Consider the following 22,793-nt stretch of genomic DNA (forward strand, 5'->3'; position numbering starts at 1 on the left):
GCTACAAAGGGTTATCTGCTCAGTCCACCGAAGGGAATCGTATCCCTGATTTTAGCGTTGTAAATCTGGAGACATACCGCTGTACTAGCGGGGGTCTTATATAAATAAAAATAATTTTTCTATTTCATATGATAGGAATCGTTTATAAATGCCTCAACCTTTAATATTCGTTGTTTTTATTACATAATTTTTTTGCTTTAGAGAAAAAACAAGTTCGATTATTTACTGTGTCCACTGCGGAGAATCCAACTCCTGATTCAGCGGTTATAAAAACATACAATTACCGATAACTCTCTAGGAAATTGTAAAATATATTAGGTTGTCCATAAAAAATTTGGGAATTCTCATGATGACATTTAGAAGCTGAATATTGAGTAACTTATTGTTGGTTGGTTGGTTCAATCCAACGTTTGTCGTTTACAAGGTGTTTTAATTGTCTACTGTTCCAGTTCTACTTAGAGTAAGTTTCGTAGTCCTCAAGACAGCATGGACAAGTAGGACTTTAGTTTGATTTTCCTCCCTCAAGACATCATGGACAAGTAGGACTTTAGTTTGATTTTCCTCCCTCAAGACATCATGGACAAGTAGGACTTTAGTTTGATTTTCCTCCCTCAAGACATCATGGACAAGTAGGACTTTAGTTTGATTTCCCTCCCTCAAGACATCATGGACAAGTGGGACTTTAGTTTGATTTTCCTCCCTCAAGACATCATGGACAAATAGGACTTTAGTTTGATTTTCCTCCCTCAAGACATCATGGACAAATAGGACTTTAGTTTGATTTTCCTCCCTCAAGACATCATGGACAAGTAGGACTTTACTCTGATTTTCCTCCCTCAAGACAGCATGGACAAGTAGGACTTTAGTTTGATTTTCCTCCCTCAAGACATCATGGACAAGTAGGACTTTAGTTTGATTTTCCTCCCTCAAGACATCATGGACAAATAGGACTTTAGTTTGATTTTCCTCCCTCAAGACATCATGGACAAATAGGACTTTAGTTTGATTTTCCTCCCTCAAGACATCATGGACAAGTAGGACTTTACTCTGATTTTCCTCCCTCAAGACAGCATGGACAAGTAGGACTTTAGTTTGATTTCCCTCCCTCAAGACATCATGGACAAGTAGGACTTTAGTTTGATTGACCTCTACGACTTCAAACTTGGACGAAACGTTACCGAAACCTCACAAAACATCAACCAGTCATTCGACCATAGATCTGGTACTAAACGTACAGTTCAGCGTTGGTTCCAAAGGTTTTGACATGAAGCTGAAATTCTTGAAGACCACAAAGGTCGTGGAACGAAGCCATCCTTAGACGAAGACACATTTATGGAAGCAGTTGAGTCAGACCCTCGCACAACAGTACGTGAGCTTGTAGAAAAGCTAGGCACGAGCAAATCAAACATTGCCAACCACCTGAGTGTGATTGGAAAGATGAAAAAGTTAGGTAAGTTGGTTCCACATGAGTTGACTGAAGATCAACAAAATTAGTGTCATAAGACCTGTCAAGAATGACGCTCAAAAAATTGAACGAATAAGGAATGAAGGTTCTGCCTCATCCATTCTATTCCTCTGACCTTTCTTTACCCAACAGATTTTCATTTCTTCAAGCACTTTGACTACTTTTTAACAATAACCAGGCAGCTGCAGAAAAAGATTTTAGGGAGTTCACTTACCATAGAAACTTTGATTTCTACAGCAGGGACATAAACAGCATCGTTACAAGTCTGTACAGCAGGGACATAAATAGCATCGTTACAAGTCTGTACAGCAGGGACATAAACAGCATCGTTGCATGTTTGTACAGCAGGGACATAAACAACGTCGTTACAAGTTTCTACAGCAGGGACATAAACAGCATCGTTACAAGTCTGTACAGCAGGGACATAAACAGCATCATTACAAGTTGGCAAACGTGTGTTGAAACAAATGGTGCTTACTTTGATTAAAGCATGTTTAACAACACTGGTTTATACTTTTCCAAACTTTGCAGTTCAAAAACATTCATTTATTTCTGAACAAATTAACAGTACAGAGAACAAGTTGTACTTAATTTATTTATTATAATTATTTCTTTGTTTCTAATTGGTTAATGTAATAACTTTAAAACCACGGTATTTTTTTGAACTACTAGCAAATAATTTTGAAAGATAATAAACTTTACATTTAAAATATTTTATTGTATGTTCAGTGAAGCAAGAATTGAAAACAGAAACATCTGAAACAAGTGTTTAAGTAAATATTAGATATAGGAAGAACTTAATCAGAAAAAAATATAAACAACGTGTTTAGAGACTAGATTAGGATTTATACAAAACAACGTGTTTAGAGACTAGATTAGGATTTATACAAAACAACGTGTTTAGAGACTAGATTAGGATTTATACAAAACAACACGATTAGAGATTAGATTAGGATTTACACAAAACACGTTTAGAGACTCGATTAGGATTTATACAAAACAACGTGTTTAGAGACTAGATTAGGATTTATACAACACAACACGTTTAGAGACTAGATTAGGATTTATACAAAACAACACGTTTAGAGATTAGATTAGGATTTATACAAAAGAACACGTTTAGAGACTAGATTAGGATTTATACAAAACAACACGTTTAGAGATTAGATTAGGATTTATACAAAACAACACGTTTAGAGACTAGATTAGGATTTATACAAAACAACGTGTTTAGAGACTAGATTAGGATTTATACAAAACAACACGATTAGAGATTAGATTAGGATTTACACAAAACACGTTTAGAGACTCGATTAGGATTTATACAAAACAACGTGTTTAGAGACTAGATTAGGATTTATACAACACAACACGTTTAGAGACTAGATTAGGATTTATACAAAACAACACGTTTAGAGATTAGATTAGGATTTATACAAAACAACACGTTTAGAGACTAGATTAGGATTTATACAAAACAACACGTTTAGAGACCAGATTAGGATTTATACAAAACAACACGTTTAGAGACTAGATTAGGATTTATACAAAACAATACGTTTGGAGATTAGATTAGGATTTATACACAAACAACGTGTTTAAAGACTAGATTAGGATTTATACACAAACAACGTGTTGAGAGACTAGATTAGGATTTATACACAAACAACGTGTTTAGAGACTAGATTAGGATTTATACAAAACAACACGTTTAGAGACTAGAATAGGATTTATACAAAACAACGTGTTTAGAGATTAGATTAGGATTTATACAAAACAACACGTTTAGAGATTAGATTAGGATTTATACAAAACAACACGTTTAGAGATTAGATTAGGATTTATTCAAAACAACACGATTAGAGACTAGATTAGGATTTATACAAAACAACACGTTTAGAGACTAGATTAGGATTTATACAAAACAACACGTTTAGAAACTAGATTAGGATTTATACAAAACAACGTGTTTAGAGACTAGATTAAGATTTATACAAAACAACACGTTTAGAGATTAGATTAGGATTTATACAAAACAACGTGTTTAGAGACTAGATTAGGATTTATACACAAACAACACGTTTAGAGACTACATTAGGATTTATACAAAACAACACGTTTAGAGATTAGATTAGGATTTATACAAAACAACACGTTTAGAGACTAGATTAGGATTTATACAAAACAACGCGTTTAGAGATTAGATTAGGATTTATACAAAACAACACGTTTAGAGATTAGATTAGGATTTATACACAAACAACACGTTTAGAGACTAGATTAGGATTTATACAAAACAACACGTTTAGAGATTAGATTAGGATTTATACAAAACAACACGTTTAGAGACTAGATTAGGATTTATACAAAACACGTTTAGAGACTAGATTAGGATTTATACAACACAACACGTTTAGAGACTAGATTAGGATTTATACAAAACAACACGTTTATAGATTAGATTAGGATTTATACAAAACAACACGTTTAGAGACTAGATTAGGATTTATACACAAACAACGTGTTGAGAGACCAGATTAGGATTTATACAAAACAACGTGTTTAGAGACTAGATTAGGATTTATACAACACAACACGTTTAGAGACTAGATTAGGATTTATACAAAACAACACGTTTAGAGACTAGATTAGGATTTATACAAAACAACACGTTTATAGATTAGATTAGGATTTATACAAAACAACACGTTTAGAGACTAGATTAGGATTTATACACAAACAACGTGTTGAGAGACCAGATTAGGATTTATACACAAACAACGTGTTTAGAGACTAGATTAGGATTTATACAACACAACACGTTTAGAGACTAGATTAGGATTTATACAAAACAACACGTTTAGAGACTAGATTAGGATTTATACAAAACAACACGTTTAGAGACTAGATTAGGATTTATACAAAACAACACGTTTAGAGCCTAGATTAGGATTTATACAAAACAACACGTTTAGAGACTAGATTAGGATTTATACAAAACAACGTGTTTAGAGACTAGATTAGGATTTATACAAAACAACACGATTAGAGATTAGATTAGGATTTATACAAAACAACACGTTTATAGATTAGATTAGGATTTATACAAAACAACACGTTTAGAGACTAGATTAGGATTTATACAAAACAACGTGTTTAGAGACTAGATTAGGATTTATACACAAACAACACGTTTAGAGACTAGATTAGGATTTATACAAAACACGTTTAGAGACTAGATTAGGATTTATACAACACAACACGTTTAGAGACTAGATTAGGATTTATACAAAACAACACGTTTATAGATTAGATTAGGATTTATACAAAACAACACTTTTTGAGACTAGATTAGGATTTATACAAAACAACACGTTTAGAGACTAGATTAGGATTTATACACAAACAACGTGTTGAGAGACCAGATTAGGATTTATACACAAACAACGTGTTTAGAGACTAGATTAGGATTTATACAACACAACACGTTTAGAGACTAGATTAGGATTTATACAAAACAACACGTTTAGAGACTAGATTAGGATTTATACAAAACAACACGTTTAGAGACTAGATTAGGATTTATACAAAACAACACGTTTAGAGCCTAGATTAGGATTTATACAAAACAACACGTTTAGAGACTAGATTAGGATTTATACAAAACAACGTGTTTAGAGACTAGATTAGGATTTATACAAAACAACACGATTAGAGATTAGACTAGGATTTATACAAAACAACACGTTTATAGATTAGATTAGGATTTATACAAAACAACACGTTTAGAGACTAGATTAGGATTTATACACAAACAACGTGTTTAGAGACTAGATTAGGATTTATACACAAACAACACGTTTAGAGACTAGATTAGGATTTATACAAAACAACACGTTTAGAGACTAGAATAGGATTTATACAAAACGACGTGTTTAGAGATTAGATTAGGATTTATACAAAACAACACGTTTAGAGATTAGATTAGGATTTATACAAAACAACACGTTTAGAGATTAGATTAGGATTTATTCAAAACAACACGATTAGAGACTAGATTAGGATTTATACAAAACAACACGTTTAGAGACTAGATTAGGATTTATACACAAACAACACGTTTAGAGACTAGATTAGGATTTATACACAAACAACACGTTTAGAGACTAGATTAGGATTAATAGCTAGACAACGTGTTTAGAGACTAGATTAGGATTAATACCTAGACAACGTGTTTAGAGACTAGATTAGGATTTATACCTAGACAACTTGTTTAGAGTCTAAATTATGATCTATACCTAGACAATGTGTTTAGAATCTAGACTAGAATTTATATCTGGACAACGTGTTCACTTTATTCTCACGTGTGTATAAACATATTATACCATTAGTATGTTTGTATATAAGCATTTTGAATGTTTAGAGATTAGTATAAGCCTCTTCATGACGTTGGCCATATACTAGCCATTAAGGGCCCACCGTAATATGTACGAAAAATTATTGCATCAGATTTATTCATCCAAACCTTTAGGAACGTCCATGGTTTTATACCAAACTCTATAACTCACGCTAATATGGCGGTCCAGAAGGTGGGTGAGGTGGGGTGATTGAATTCTGTGGTGTTGTGGAATACTTTTCTTTTAGAGGGATTGGGTGGCTGAGACGGTAGAAAATCCTGATTTGTGTGTCTCTTTGTTTGACATAGCGTCTGTACGACCACCGTGTCTTGCGTCGGATTTGTCGCATTGGTCGTTTGCCTCACGCAACTCCACCCTCCGGCCACTGGACCTCACACGTGGTCTCTCGTAGTGACAAGTCGCAAGGACGGCCCCTACTTAACTAACATTAAAAACCCACCCTGTCGACGTGAGAAAACTTATGTGATCCTAGTTAAAACTAATTCCGAGAACTAAAATTTCAGTCGAAATTATTATAAAAGACATGAACAAAATACGGTTATTATTTATTGGTAAAGTCCTTAAACAAGAAAGAAGAAAATAAAACACCATATATTAAGAAAATTAGCTTTTCTTATTGTTATTCACAAATATAATATAATATAATATAATATAATATAATATAATATAATATAATATAATATAATATAATATAATATAATATAATATAATATAATGTAATATTATATAATATAACCTAACATGTTATATTATATAATATAATTATATAATTACTAGTTCTCGGAATTAGTAATGTAATGTAATATAATATAATATAATATAATATAATATAATATAATATAATATAATATAATATAATATAATATAATATAATACAATACAATACAATACAATACAAAACAATATAATATAATATAATGCAATACAATACAATATAATATAATGTAATATCATATCACTGGTCATCTTTATTTGTATTGTTATTCAACTCCAAAAGTTCTGATTGGTTCATTTGATCACCTGCACAGTTCTATATAAATATATTACAAAACATTGTTTTATCAGAATAAGCCGTACATTTGCATCATATAATAATTGTATATGATCCGTCAAAAAATGAAGGGTTGTGTTCCCCGAGGGGCCTTGCACTTACTTCAGTGGACCTAGTTTATCAAATTAGAGAAAGAATCACATACTCAGAAAATATATATTTTTCAAGCGCATCCAAACCACCAACACGAATGATGAAATTTATATTAGCAATGAGTTATGAGCGTTATGCACCCAAAAACACAAAGAAACACAAAACATTAATAATAAATAAATTAATAATAAACTGAAATTAAAATCATTATACAATTAATATTAATGAGTGTTACACGCATTACTGGATTTTGCATATAAAAATTTTAATCAACATAAATAAGGTCATAAAGCTGGTGATTTTTATATAAATATATTTTTAATGTTCAGTTTATTCTCCAGATTATTATCATCTCACAAATCCATCGATATTAGATACATATTATAACCTTTTTATTTTATAATTACAGTTTAAATACCAACGAAAAGTGAAGCATTGGTAATAAATAGGCCTAAAGTTTATGATAAAAATTCTCAAAGTTTAATATTGAAAGGTTATTTCAAATAACATCAGTTTTTAAAACCAATAAGTTAGGGAGAAAGAAAGACAAAATATTTAAACCAAAAACGTAACAATAAAACAGGGAAGTCTCTCTGGACACCTAATAAAAACATAAGAATTATGGTCACTAACCTCCAACTTATATGTTTTTAAAACTGCCCAAGGACTTTGAAATGTCCAGCTAAATATACGTTTAAATGAAAAAGTAAAGCGATCTTCAGCTTGTCCTCGTGCACGTTAGAAGTTTTTGATTTTATATAGATGCTTAAGACAACAACATTAAGTTGTAGTTTTGTTGCTTGGCTATACGGGCGAACTAGGCCTTTACACAACACAACTATACGTATTAGAACGTTTGTCGTATAGCAGGTTTATCGTAGGCCTAATTATACAAAGCTGGCCGTTCATAAATTGATTGTCAAGTTTGTTGCAGACACTTTACTTTTAAACATTAGGTCAACTTCTTTCAGCCATGTTTATTTACCTGGTTTTCATATCAAGCCATCTTCTATCCTTTTTCACAACTAATGAAATAATAAACACAGTATAACATTAGCTTTGTAGACGTCATCAAGTGGTAAATGTTACTTTTAAGTTCTTTAAAACCAAACAACGAATCTGACTGCTACTTTTTAATGCACCAACAGCTGAAATTGTGAAACGTATTCAACGTCTCGAACCTTGGATCCTCAGCTGGATTCGCTACTTACTGATTTTTAGTGTGTTTTTTTAAAAGAATACCGACACTAGTTTTCTAACCAATCAACAACTGTCTCAACGAACTGATCACGTGACACAACACTCACGCGTGTTGTGGTAAACTAATGAGACACCTTGGACCTCCATAATAAGAGTTCAGGCCAATGGTACCCAATTACATAATGCACATCACTTGAATCATATATTTTGATTTTACTTTGAACTCTAAGGTCAAACCGAATAGAATAATTCGTGTGAATATTTTTATTGGAAATTTAATCTCTGTTCACGTGGCTATATAGCAAGTCAAAATTCTGCATCGAATCTAGAGCACGATAAATTTAGATGTTCGTTATTTTCAACTTGAACGACACCTTATACGACCTATTGGATAAACGGCCACATCAAATGTCACATGGTTCACACCGAGTCGCTACCAACAGAAATTTAGAACTGCTGGCCAGAGAGATAGTTCAACTAGTCGGCAGGATGCAATGATTACCTAGTTATTAATCGAATAGCTGGATTGACTGCTACAGTTATTACGCTTTCCACAACTGAAATGCCGAAATTTGTTCAGCAGCGTATTTTAACTCGAACGTTAGTTTCTAACCGGTGAGTTTCCTACACTGTACGTGGTTTCACGAAATGTCCATCTTTTCGTATGATATATCCTTCTACTGACACTGCTTGACGTAAACGTAGTTTTCGTAAATTAATCGTAGCTTCGTTGTGATTGACGTGAGTTTGTTTTCACTGTGGTTCAAACAAACACCGTTTGTTAACTTAACTAACGGTATAACTGATTTTAATTCACTTCAATATGACTGACGTTATATATAAAAAGTGAATACCTGAGAAATAAGTTACAGATTTAAATGGTTTGGTACAAACGTATTTGTGATTAATCCATCGATATATGTACATCAATCATGTAATCAAGGAAAACTCGTCCGATCTCATTTAATAATCGTCCGTATTTAAAAGAGGAATATAGTTATTCTTATTAGCTGTTCACAAAGCTAACTGCATTATGGTTGGATGTACTGAAAGCAAACTGGATTGTGATCAGTTGTACAAAAGTAAGCTGTATTATGATTGGTTGTATACAAAGTAACCTGCACTATGATTGGTTGTACGTAATGTAAGTAGAGAATTAAAGATATGAGTTAAGAATAAATTTTATACGTGAAAAATATACTCATCTCTAAACCGAGAGAGGGTACCATCAGTCATTTTCTTTCCGATTTTAGAAAGCAATTATCTTTTGTAACCTTCGGCTTTCAGCATGGTGTCTAATTTCGCCTCCACATGTTTGAGACAATATTTTTTTATTAATAAATGAGTCAGAACAAAAAGAACGTTTAATTCACAAGGAAGAAAGCAGATGACAATGAAATGTAAAATAACCACGGGTGTAACCATGTTAACAACAGTTACGTATAGAAGTAGGTTTAACTAACTAGCAAGGGCAATCTATTAATCTATAAAAATGGTACAAAAACAAATAAAAAACCGGTTGTACAATTCTAATCTGACGGCAGCCTCTAACCACAAGCCTCTGACGACCGACTCACAGTATCTGTCTCTTCATGGGCATGGTTATGATTTTTATTGACACAATTTTATATATATATCAACTGTTATCTGGTCGTGATAAAGCAGGAGTCTTTCAGGCAAATTCCAGATGAGTGAGCAGGATCAGACTGGACTGTATCGATGTTATCGTCACCCGATGTGCTTTTGTTCAAGTGATTACATTACGACAATTTATGAGAGCTGTTAGGTCATTTGGAAACCTGTCGGCTCCAAGAAGTCGTTGTGGACAGGCAAAAAATGAGGACCGCGTGGGATGATGGGAATTTATGTTTCTGCTACTGCATATCCAGGACGTAGGTGTATCGAAATACACTGCATCTGTACAGCTCATGAAAGACGTAGGTGCATCGAAATACACTGCATCTGTACAGCTCATGAAAGACGTAGGTGTATCGAAATACGCTGCACCTGTACAGCTCACGAAGGACGTAGATGTATCGAAATACACTGCACCTGTACAGCTCATGAAGGACGTAGGTGTATCGAAATACACTGCATCTGTACAGCTCACGAAGGACGTAGGTGTATCGAAATACACTGCACCTGTACAGCTCACGAAGGACGTAGGTGTATCGAAGTACACTGCATCTGTACAGCTCACGAAGAACGTAGGTGTATCGAAATACACTGCATCTGTACAGCTCACGAAGGACGTAGGTGTATCGAAATACACTGCATCTGTACAGCTCACGAAGGACGTAGGTGTATCGAAATACACTGCACCTGTACAGCTCATGAAAAGGATTTTCTGTATTCCTCACATGTCGACTAATAAAGTGAATTTATTTCACTTTCTAAAGGTCTTTCAACATTCTTTGCGGTATTACTGATCGGAGAGAATTTCATTTGAAAACCTGGTGGTGGGCTAAAATATATATATTCTTCGGGAAGGACACGTGATGACGTTTAGCAGGATCTTAAATCTGTTTGTCTCTCTCACACACATACACAACACCTGTACTAATTTTGGTTTCATGCACTATATGGAAGACAGTTGGTTAACACTACTACTACCGACACTACTGATGAAATAGTGGGGATTTCGCCGTCAGAAGCTCAGTTTACTACAACGGGACACGAACCATCAACTCACAGATTTGTAGTTCAGCATGAAACCACTAGACTGTGCTTTTCTAAATTCTTTAGTATCTTACAGAAATCAGTTAAATGTTTGTTTTGGTTCATTTCTGAATGATAACAAAAATAGGGACAGCAAACAGATCTATAGATCCCGTCTGAAGGCAGACCGTTTAATAAGGGAACTACTTTTACCTCAATTAGATGTAAAATGTTTAATAATTCCAGTATATTAACATCTTGAAGTTATCTGACGTTTCAATAACACCAAAACGCTCAATGGTTACTTGGTAACAATTAAAGTGCGAGATACAAGGAGTGATAAAAAATGATATATAATGCGTCCTACGTGTCCGAATGAGTTTGAGTTTCGATTGTCTTGTATCATCCAGATCTCAGTATTACATCCAGTCATTTCCGGTTCTCTAGATTTGAGGATAACATAGTTCCCAAACAACCGGAGTTTTAAGATAACTTGTTCTTATACAAACAATATGTTTCCTTTTACAATCTTCTAAATATTTATATTACGACTCGAAACCAGAGGTTCGTTAAAAATAACATTTAACTTCAATATCTTCTCTCCCACAGGTCTCTGTCCAATAATATTTTGGTTTAATATCATGAGCTGATCAGTTGAACTGGAAGATGGAAGGCAAAAAAACTGTGATTACGTATACGTCATAACACGTACGGAAGAAACACTTGTGCATCCACGGTTAACTTGTTTTTATGACGGTTTTACGTCAAAAGGTTTTCCAATATTTCTCTGGCTTTTGAAGTTAAACCTTGTTCTCTGTTGAGGGACTGCAAAATTAGTAAACTTATATCTGGCTCACCGGGTAGGGAATACAACATCAGTAAAGTTATCTCTGGCTAACCTGCAACATTAGTTAGGTTATCTTTGACTCACCTGGTAGGTACTACAAAATTAGTAAGTTTTCTCTAGCTCACCGAGTAGGGACTGCAACATTAGTAAAGTTGTCTGTGGCTCACCGGGTAGGGACTGCAACATTAGTAAAGTTGTCTGTGGCTCACCGGGTAGGGACTGCAACATTAGTAAAGTTGTCTGTGGCTCACCGGGTAGGGGCTGCAACATTAGTAAAGTTGTCTGTGGCTCACCGGGTAGGGACTGTATCATTAGTAAAGTTGTCTGTGGCTCACCGGGTAGGGACTGTATCACTAGTAAAGTTATCTCTGGCTCACCGGGTAGGGACTGTATCACTAATTTCGGTGTAATTTAAACTTTAATATGTTTAATGACCTTGTAAAAGTGTATGCGTGTTTTCTTTCAGGAAAGCCACGTTGGACTATCTGCTGAGTCCACCGAACCTCCTAATTTTGACCTTGTAAAAGTGTATGTGTGTTTTCTTTCAGGAAAGTCACGTTGGACTATCTGCTGATCCACCGAACCCCTTATTTTGACTTTGTAAAAGTGTATACGTGGTTTCTTTTATGAAAGCCACGTTGGACTCTCTGCTGAGTCCACCGAACCCCTTATTTTGACCTTGTAAAAGTGTATGCGTGTTTTCTTTCAGTAAACCCACGTTGGACTATCTGCTGAGTCCACCGAACCCCTTATTTTGACCTTGTAAATATTTAAACTTATTGCTTTACTAGCGGAAAACACGAGTATAAAACAGCTCGTGTTTTGTGAATTAATTACATTCATTATTCTTCTTGAACAATTCCTATTTACATGAAAGATTGTTTGTTTGTTTTGAATTTCGAGCAAAGCTACACGAGGTCCATCTGGTCTATTCGTCCGTAATTTAGCAGTGTAAGGCTAGAGGAAAGGTAGCATCACCACCCACCGCCAGCTCTTGGGCTACTCTTTGACCGTAATATTATAATGCCCTTACGGCTGAAAGGGCGAGCATGTTTTGTGTGACAGAGATTCGAACCCCAGGCTTACATGAAAGAAGGAAGATTGAAACCTTAAATAGTCAAAATGTGTAACTTCAAAGTTACAGTAAAAACTCTTATAATAATTTATTAGAATTTCATAAACACTAAAGACTCTCCTAGACGGCTCACTAGTAAGTATGTGGGCTATTAACGAATAGTCTATTGATATGTAACTACGGCTCGTTTAGGTTGAGAAAATATGTTACGTAGAGCCGTTTTCACAAATATATTTCTCTACAAGTGGGTTTTCTCGACATCACTGCACAGTCCATTTGATTGTTTTGTGCTTAACTACACAAAGAAACAGTTACAATTTCACATAATAATAACATACAATGGAATGAATTTTCTAGATTTGTACAGAGGAGGCTGAGAAAAGAAAAACAAATTAAAAAGGAACCATCGAGTAGAAAAGTAAAGATTGTTTTCAAAACGAGATTTTTCGACCCCAAAAACTAAAAATATACACTTTGCGCCATCTCTCGGTCTTTTTGTAAACTAGATATATGTGAAATACTGGTTAATACCTTAACTTTACGTTAATAATTTTAAAGAGTATAACACGTATTCACTTTAAATATAATAAAGGGAAAACACGAGATGGTTATAATGAAAAAAATCACCTTTCTGGACGACACTTGTTCTTTAGTCATGGCTCTTGAAAACATGTATTTTATATTTCATCCTCAATGTTTGACCCCAACACAAAGTAACAAATCATTATATTATTAATGAAAAGCTACTTTACCCACTCTTCATAATATTACTTCTCTAGATATAATAGTAAAAGTTACTATACAGTTAATAAATAGACATTTCGTCCGCTTTTATGCATGGTTGTTCTCTAGACATCAGAGTGAAGGTAAACAACAAACTCATTTGCAACGAGAAATGTTTTATTTGATTCTGTGATTGAATGACAGCTTTCAAGGGGTGACCGAATCTGAGGGATGGCCGCTTAGAGGGGTTCCACTGTAGTTGTATAAATAGCTGATGCTAAAATGATGGCATAATTAGTTCTATAAACAAATATTGGTAGCCAACAGGATAGATAGTATTGTCAATAGTATATTGTAAAATATGGCATACAAAGTTCTATAAACAGTGCATGTTAGATATTGGTATTAATCATTTCTCTTATTGTTTATCCTTTTGCAGAAACAGTTAACCAATGGATATTTCACCAACATCAACTAATGTTCAACTTTCGATGGAACAGCGACCAGTTTCAAACCTTATACCTATTAACTCTGGGTTTTGATACCAATAGTGATCAAACTACAGACAAAAGAACAAACAGATGATTCATATTTACTATCTAGGCATCACAGGAGATGCTTAAACAGTTACTGAACAGATATTTTAACGGTGTGTTTGTTCTCTAAATATAACAGTAGAAATTAAACATATACTGAACATATGTTTAATCAGTTTGTTTGTTCTCTAGATATTACAGTAGAAAGTTAAACAGATAGTGAATATACATATCATGAGTTCCTTTGTTTTCTAAACATAACAGTAGAAAGTTAAACATAAAGTGAACAGATGTTTCATCAATTTCTTTGTTCTCTAAATATAACAGGAGAAAGTTAAACATATGGTGAACACGTGTTTCATCAGTTTGTTTGTCAAAGGTGTTTATTATTCCATGCTTTTATTTATTGTGTATAGTTGTGTGAATGTGCCTTAGCCAGTTTATAATTTATTTATTATTTACATGTGTGTCAGAGGTGTTTACTATTTTCAAGCTTTTATTTAGTGTGTATATTTGTGTCAATGTGTCTTTACCAATTTATAATTTATTTATTATTTACATGTGTGTCAAAGGTGTTTACTATTTTCTTTGCTTTTAATTAGTGTGTATAATTGTGCGAATGTATCTTTGCCAGTTTATAATTTATTTATTATTTACAAGTGTGTCAGACGTGCTTACTGTTTTCCTGCGTTTACTTTGTGTGTATAAATGTGTATCTTTTCACGTTTGCTTATGTCGTTGTCTTTTTTAAATACCTTAGACAGTATAATATTATCTTTTGTTTGACATTTCTAGTTTGTTTTAAATTGCTTGCAAACGTTAGGCACTGGTATGGCCAGGTGGTTAAGACACTCGAGTCCTAATGCGAGGATCGAGGGTTCGAATCCCCGTCACACCAAACATGCTCGTTCTTTCAGCAGTGGGTATGTTATAATGTTACGGTCAATCTCGCTATTTGTTGATAGAAGAGTTACCGAAAAGTTGGCGGAGGGTGGTGATGAGTAGCTGCCTTTTCTCTACTCTTACATTGCTAAATTAGAAACGGATAGCGCAGATAGCTTTCTCTGGTTTAAATATTATATTATTTTAAATTTAAAATTTTAAATTCTGGTATAAATATTATACACGTGTTTCATAAATAAGTTATATCCCCTTTTATCTTTAATATTATTTATTGTTTAATATCGTTAACTTAGTCTTATTGTTTTCTTAGTGGAAGACAATACATAAATCTCGTCTTTTTAGCAGTGTTAGTGTGGTATCGAACTTCGGATTTTAGAGTTGTAAGTCCGTATACTTACGATTAACCCACTGGAGGGCCGTTACCTTAATGTATGAATTTATGAATAGCCTAAGTCTTTTAAACTAAGCCCAACGTATGACATATTGTGGTAAAAAATTTAATAAATAGTGAAAAGACCAAACACTGAAACCAATGAGTTTGAATAACGATTCTTGACATCGTATAATGGTAACATATCATATCTGTGAAGGTATTGATAACTTCACACGTGTGGCTAGATATTGTTATATTCTCGTAACTCTTGGACAATTGGAACGTCCTCTATACTTTGTAAATATGTCCAAAAATGTTTTATTTTCTTTTTTAACAATATATTGGAATACAAGTTGTTGTTTTTTAGTAGATAGTTACCTCTTTCTTTCGAACGCCAATGTCATTAGACATCTTCTGACATCCGATCATCACTTAACTGTGCTATATTCACATGTCTTTGATTTTACCCGTTGTCATAGAAACTAAACTATGACAACACCTAAACGGTTATATCACACACAAATGTTAGATAGTAACTTCTAGTAGTGGTTGGTCAGACTACCAATGTGCTGTTGAAATGTACCAATGTGCTGTTGAAATGTACCAATGTGCTGTTGAAATGTACCAATGTGCTGTTGGAATGTACCAATGTACTGTTGAAATGTACCAATGTGCTGTTGAAATGTACCAATGTGCTGTTGAAATGTACCAATGTACTGTTGAAATGTACCAATGTACTGTTGGAATGTACTAATGTGCTGTTGGAATGTGAAGCTGATACTTCAACTCCAAGTGTATTCTGGGATATGTTTTTTGTTTAAAATATATCACAACGTTTAGTAAAGCAGACATCAGATCAACTGAAAGTTATTTCTACAAGTTGATTCCTATAACTGAAGTTATTCAAAAATGAATAGAAATATTTCAGGACGTGTATTAAAATGTTGTTATATTTCTACTGAATTTTTGTTAGAGTCTGTAGTTAAAGCAGATCTTCACGTGGGGAAACTGACAAGTGAAATTACTTCATTACATAAGATTTTGCCTGCCAGGACAGGTGGTTAGGACATTTGAGTCTCAACTTGCGAGTAAAAAGTTCGAATCCTTGTCCCATCAAACATGTTCTCTATTTCAGCACTAAAAGCATCGTAATGTGGAGATCAATTCCAATATTCATTGATAAAATAGATGCCCAAGCGATGGCGGTGGGTGTTGATGACTACCTGCTTTCCCTTTAGCATATCACTGCTAAATATGGAACTGCTAGCCCTAATAACTCTCATGTAGATTTGCGCGAACTTCCAAAGAAATCAAACCAAATTTAAGTAACGTGACGTATAAAAAAACAAGGTAGTAAAATCACCTCATTACGTAACATCGAATGTAAACAAACATTAATCTGATATTTAGTGGAGTGATCGTTGTTATATCAGTTACAATGTATAATGGAGAGTTTATTATTATATCAGTTACAATGACCAGTGGAGTGATCGTTGTTATATTAGTTACAATGTATAATGGAGAGTTTATTGTTATATCAGTTACAATGACCAGTGGAGTGATCGTTGTTATATTAGTTACAATGTATAATGGAGAGTTTATTGTTATATCAGTTACAATGACTAGTGGAGTGATCGTTGTTATATTAGTTACAATGTAAAATGGAGAGTTTATTGTTATATCACTTACAATGACTAGTGGAGTGATCGTTGTTATATCAGTTACAATGTATAATGGAGAGTTTATTATTATATCAGTTACAATGACCAGTGGAGTGATCGTTGTTATATTAGTTACAATGTATAATGGAGAGTTTATTGTTATATCAGTTACAATGACTAGTGGAGTGATCGTTGTTATATTAGTTACAATGTAAAATGGAGAGTTTATTGTTATATCAGTTACAATTACTAGTGGAGTGATCGTTGTTATATCAGTTACAATGTATAATGGAGAGTTTATTGTTATATCAGTTACAATGACTAGTGGAGTGATTGTTGTTATATCGGTTACAATGTATAATGGAGAGTTTTTGTTATATCAGTTACAATGACTAGTAGAGTGATCGTTGTTATATTAGTTACAATGTAAAATGGAGAGTTTTTGTTATATCAGTTACAATGACTAGTGGAGTGATCGTTGTTATATCAGTTACAATGTATAATGGAGAGTGTATTGTTATATCAGTTACAATGACTAGTGGAGTGATTGTTGTTATATCAGTTACAATGACTAGTGGAGTGATTGTTGTTATATTAGTTACAATGTATAATGGAGAGTTTATTGTTATATCAGTTACAAAATCTACTAGAGAGATCATTGTTATATCGGTTACAATGTCTAGTGAATACATCCGTTATGATGTGTAGTAGAGAACATTGTTATATTAGACACAATGTTTAGTAGAGGGATCATTGTTATATCGGTTACACTGACAAGTTTTGAATGATTGTTATATCAGTTACAATGTCTAATAGAAACATCATTGTTATATCAGTTACAATGACTACTATCAACATCATTGTTATATCAGTTACAATGTCTAATAGAAACATCATTGTTATATCAGTTACAATGTCTACTATCAACATCATTGTTATATCAGTTACAATGTCTTATATCAACATCATTGTTATATCAGTTACAATGTCTTATAGAAACATCATTGTTATATCAGCTACTCTGTCTAGTGACAATCTCTACTAGTGATATGTAGCAATGTATACATTTAGTACAAGAACGGTTTAGAATTTTTTCATGTTACAATTCACGTCACAAAGAAAACATTACACACGATCATGGTGTCTTTATAATATTTATTGTATCTCAGCTATTTCGACTCGGGAAGAGTTCGTATTATATAACTAACAATGTTTTTATTATTCTGTTTTCAGTTAAAGTTGTCTTTACTGACATTTCATAAAGTTTCAAAGAACAAGTTTAGTTCAATATCAGATCCATTGTCACGATAAATTAAACTGTACCCAAGATTATAGAATGAATAATAGCTGAGGTCCTGAAAGAATCTACTTAAAGGAAAGTGAGAAAAACCAAGAGTAGAGATGAAGAAACTGGAATATAACATTATTCTAAAAATCTAGTGTGTACGAATTAACCCTTGTTATAACCTGCATATTAGATTATATTTGCATTCAAAAAGTAACTCAACAAATACCTTAAGAGAGCATGGAATATATTTTTTAAGAGAGAGAACTTACTACACATAATTTCCAAATACATTATACAGAAAGTATTGTAACAATGAAGATATACAAAACGTGAGAGTGAAACTAATGATGACAAATCAGATAGATATATAAGAATACAGTAATAACGAGGGACCACATTAAATACATTTGTGTATTACTTTGATAAATGTGAATTATCAATATGAAAAATAAACACCTTTCACATAGGTTAATAAGTTACATTCAGCGATTATTGAAATAAATGTTTCTCAGTCAATTGTGGAAAAAATATTTAAAGAACGATCAATGGGAAATCACTCGTTACGTCAGAATATTTCTTGTGACGCACAGGCGTACGTCATAAATATTTTATGACGTCATACTGTATCTATGACTTCAAAGAGAATCAAATAAGAAAGAGTATAGGTGTGAGAGAAAATATTTAATTTATAAAATTTAATTTTAAGACGTTATAGAAGTACATAAGTGAAATAGAAGGTAGAGAAATACAAGATACTAATTATGAAATACGATGGAATTATTAAATTACAAACCAATATAAAGTGGCATATACAAGAAAGTATTAAACATATAACTTCGAATTTGTTTAATCACAGGATTTCAAAATGAACAGATTAACTACAGACTACTGAACACACATTTTAAAACACCACGATACATAATATAATCATACTAGATACATCTAACCTTACAGAACTATCCACACAACGTAATTAGTATAAAATAAGTGTGTTGCTGAGTTCATATCTTATAAGAAGGACATTTATATCGTAACTTCTACCACTAGAGAACTGTATACATAATATAACAAGAACAGGTCATGTCTGTTACTTCATTCATATCTTCAATAACACTGATATCCTAACACCTACCTCTAGAGGGCTGTCTACATAATATAACTAGTACATGTCATATCTTGAAGGACACATATATCCTAGCCTCTACCTCTAGAAGACTATACATAATATAAGTGGTACAGATCTTGTCTGTTGCAGAGTTCATATAATGACAGACACTGTTATAATAAAATTATAACGTAATTTTATAGATACTCCAGTTTTTGTACTTTTACACATTTTGATCAGGTTTTTGTTTTAAATCCGTAGCTTTGACGTTTTTCATTACTATGTTCAATAACATAGCCATTTATAATTGTTATATATTGATATTTCAACAAACTTTGTCTTTTTGTCTTTGTTTTTGAGTTTCGCACAAAGCTACTCGAGGGCTATCTGTGCTAGCCGTCCCTAATTTAGCAGTGTAAGACTAGAGGGAAGGCAGCTAGTCATCACCACCCACCGCCAACTCTTGGGCTACTCTTTTACCAACGAATAGTGGGATTGACCGTCACATTATACACCCCCACGGCTGGGAGGGCGAGCATGTTTAGCACGACGCGGGCGCGAACTCGCGACCCTCGGATTGCGAGTCGCACGCCTTACGCGCTAGGCCATGCCGGGCCATTTCAACAAACCTAGAAACAGTACTACGTATAGAATACTTTCTCATGAACCTTGTTTGATAAGATGAGTCATATTAGTGACTAGAAAAGAGATGGAGAGATATATAAAATATTATCTGTTTAATCTTGTTTGAAAATAGATGTTAATGACATATCATGGAAGATATTTTAACTTCCTCGCTTCAAATCCAGGTATTTATTTCATAGGCCTATGTTTTCTACAACTGACTCAAATTCCATGTATTTATTTTATAGGCGTATGTTTTCTACAACTGACTCATATTCCATGTATTTATTTTACAGGCCTATGTTTTCTACATGTTACACAAGTCCACGTATTTAATTTTATAGGCCTATGATTTCTAGAACTCACTCAAATTCCATGTGTTTATTTTATAGGCCTATGTTTTTTACAACTCACCAAAGTCCACGTATTTATTTTATAGGCCTATGATTTCTAGAACTCTCTCAAATTCCATGTATTTATTTTATAGGCCTATGTTTTCTACAACTGACTCAAATTCCATGTATTTATTTTATAGGCCTTTGTTTGCTACAAATCACTGAAATTCTGTGCGTTAATTGTAGAGGCCGATGTTTCCTACATCTTACACAAGTCCACGTATTTAATTTTATAGGCCTATGATTTCTACAACTCACCAAAGTCCACGTATTTATTTCTAGAACTCACTCAAATTCCATGTATTTATCTTATAGTTCTGTGATTTCTATCTTTTCATTATAATCCTCCGAAACTAATGTTGTGATAAAATTGGAACTTGTAACTGTATATTGTAATTATTCACTTCTTTTTGTAAGTAAATTTTTATAATGAAAACAATTCTTCTAAGGTTGCAACATTTGGTGACACGATAAACTTCAAATTAGTATTATCATCTTTCTGTTTAGTATAAGAAATGATAAACCTCATGCTGGTATTATTACATTTTTGTTTACTATTTGATAAGATATACTTCAAATGGGTACAAACACTTTACAACTTTAAGTTGGTACTAACATGTTTTTGTTTATTTACTATTAACAGGAAATACCCGAAGCTTGTGTCATCGTTTTTCTGTTTATTGTTTGATAGGATAAACCACATTTTGATTTTACCACATCTAGTTCATTATTTCATGTTAAGTACAAGTTACGTTAACTTTACATTTTTAGGTTTTTCTCACGTCTACACCGTACAGCATAATGAAGAACGATCTAGTTTTAATATAGTACAATATTACTTTATTTTTATTCATTGGTATATGTGTTAAATATAGTTTGAGGAAGACTTACAACTATTTTTAAGCAAAACTATCCCTTAAAGAATTGTCTAATTTCTACGAATCATTTCCACTTGTGTTTTCGGAAACTAAAATGAAATTATGAACCATAAAACAATTTTATTATTGTCTTGGGTGTAAACGTTATTGAAGATTGTGTTTCATTTAAAACTCAAGTCATCAAATTTCACTTGCTTTCATAGAACACGAGGGGTTTAAGTTACGAACACTTAAAGGAGTTTTAGTCGCTAGATGGCACCGTAGACAAGGCTTGACTGTTTTTCCTTGACGAGCTGATAACAGGTCACGTAATGGAACAATTTCCCCATTAGTATCCAGAAACGAGGGATTATGGTCTGGACGAACTGGTACATCCGGCAGGGAAACTACTCAATCCAAAAAAGTTAAAGAAAATAAGAAGGAAAAATCTTTACTTTGGTTATATGAATTTTAAGAAAACTACTTAATCCAAAACTACTTACTTCAAAACTACTTAATCCAAAAAAGGTACCAATTAACTCTGTTTTCGTTGTTTCTTTCCACTTATACTGTATAACATTTTATAAAACAAGTTAGAGTAGAATCATTTTATTTTACATTGCTTAACAGAAGTGTGATAGTTACAGGTTTTAAACATAACCAGCTTAATATAGTCATTATAAGATAATTGTTGTTGCACATTGGTTAACAGAAGTGTGATAGTTACAGGTTTTAAACACAACCAGCTTAGTGTAGTCATTATAAGATAATTGTTGCTGCACATTGGTTAACAGAAGTGTGATAGTTACGGGTTTTAAATACAACCAGCGTAGTGTAGTCATTATAAGATAATTGTTGTTGCACATTGGTTAACAGAAGTGTGATAGTTACGGGTTTTAAACACAACAAGCTAAGTGTGGTCATTATAAGATAATTGTTTTCACTCCTGAGACTCCTGAGAGACTCCTGTGTTTTCAACAAAACCATTTCACAATATATACTTTGATAAACATCTCGTGTGATTTAATCAGTAATCTTACAACTGAACACGCAGGTTACATTAAGTTTTCCCTTGTAGGTAAATTATTATAACCATATCTAGAAAAGAAAGAATGTAAGTAACGACTAAGACTAGTAAACATTAATGAACCTTACAAATCATAGACTTCTGGGATTCGCCAGTAAATGAATTCATGACAGAAAATCGAAACCTGGAAACTCTCATTCTAGCCGGGCTCAAAAAAGGGGCTGTCGCTAAAGTGTACAACAAGGGATTGACTGCAGCATTAAGAGGAAGAATAAAAACAGCGACCCAAGCAAAGATCTGCAATAAATAAAGAGAAGGTCCGTTAAAATGTTGATCTTGGTGATTACTAAAGAATTTCAAAAAAACAATTTGTGATTTAATTTGTATTCAAATATCTAGAATATTATAGGTAGTCAACTTGTACTATTTGATACTGTACACATGTAGAATATCAGTGATAGTCAACTTGTACTGCTTGATACTGTACACATGTA

General features: G+C 33.1%; 1 protein-coding gene and 1 long non-coding RNA gene across 2 annotated transcripts in view; both read right to left on the reverse strand.

The window, feature by feature from the left end:
* The window catches only part of LOC143245834 (potassium voltage-gated channel subfamily KQT member 5-like), a 669,913-nt gene that overhangs the window by 397,757 nt on the left and 249,363 nt on the right, over nucleotides 1-22,793 (reverse strand). The window lies entirely within an intron of this gene.
* LOC143246792 (uncharacterized) lies at nucleotides 20,013-22,631 on the reverse strand. The gene is made up of 2 exons (XR_013026163.1): nucleotides 22,428-22,631; nucleotides 20,013-21,679 (listed from the first exon to the last, which is right to left on the reverse strand). It is a non-coding gene; the product is annotated as an uncharacterized LOC143246792 (long non-coding RNA).

Source organism: Tachypleus tridentatus, chromosome 3 (genome assembly GCF_004210375.1).
Source record: "Tachypleus tridentatus isolate NWPU-2018 chromosome 3, ASM421037v1, whole genome shotgun sequence".
Lineage (NCBI taxonomy): Eukaryota > Metazoa > Arthropoda > Merostomata > Xiphosura > Limulidae > Tachypleus > Tachypleus tridentatus.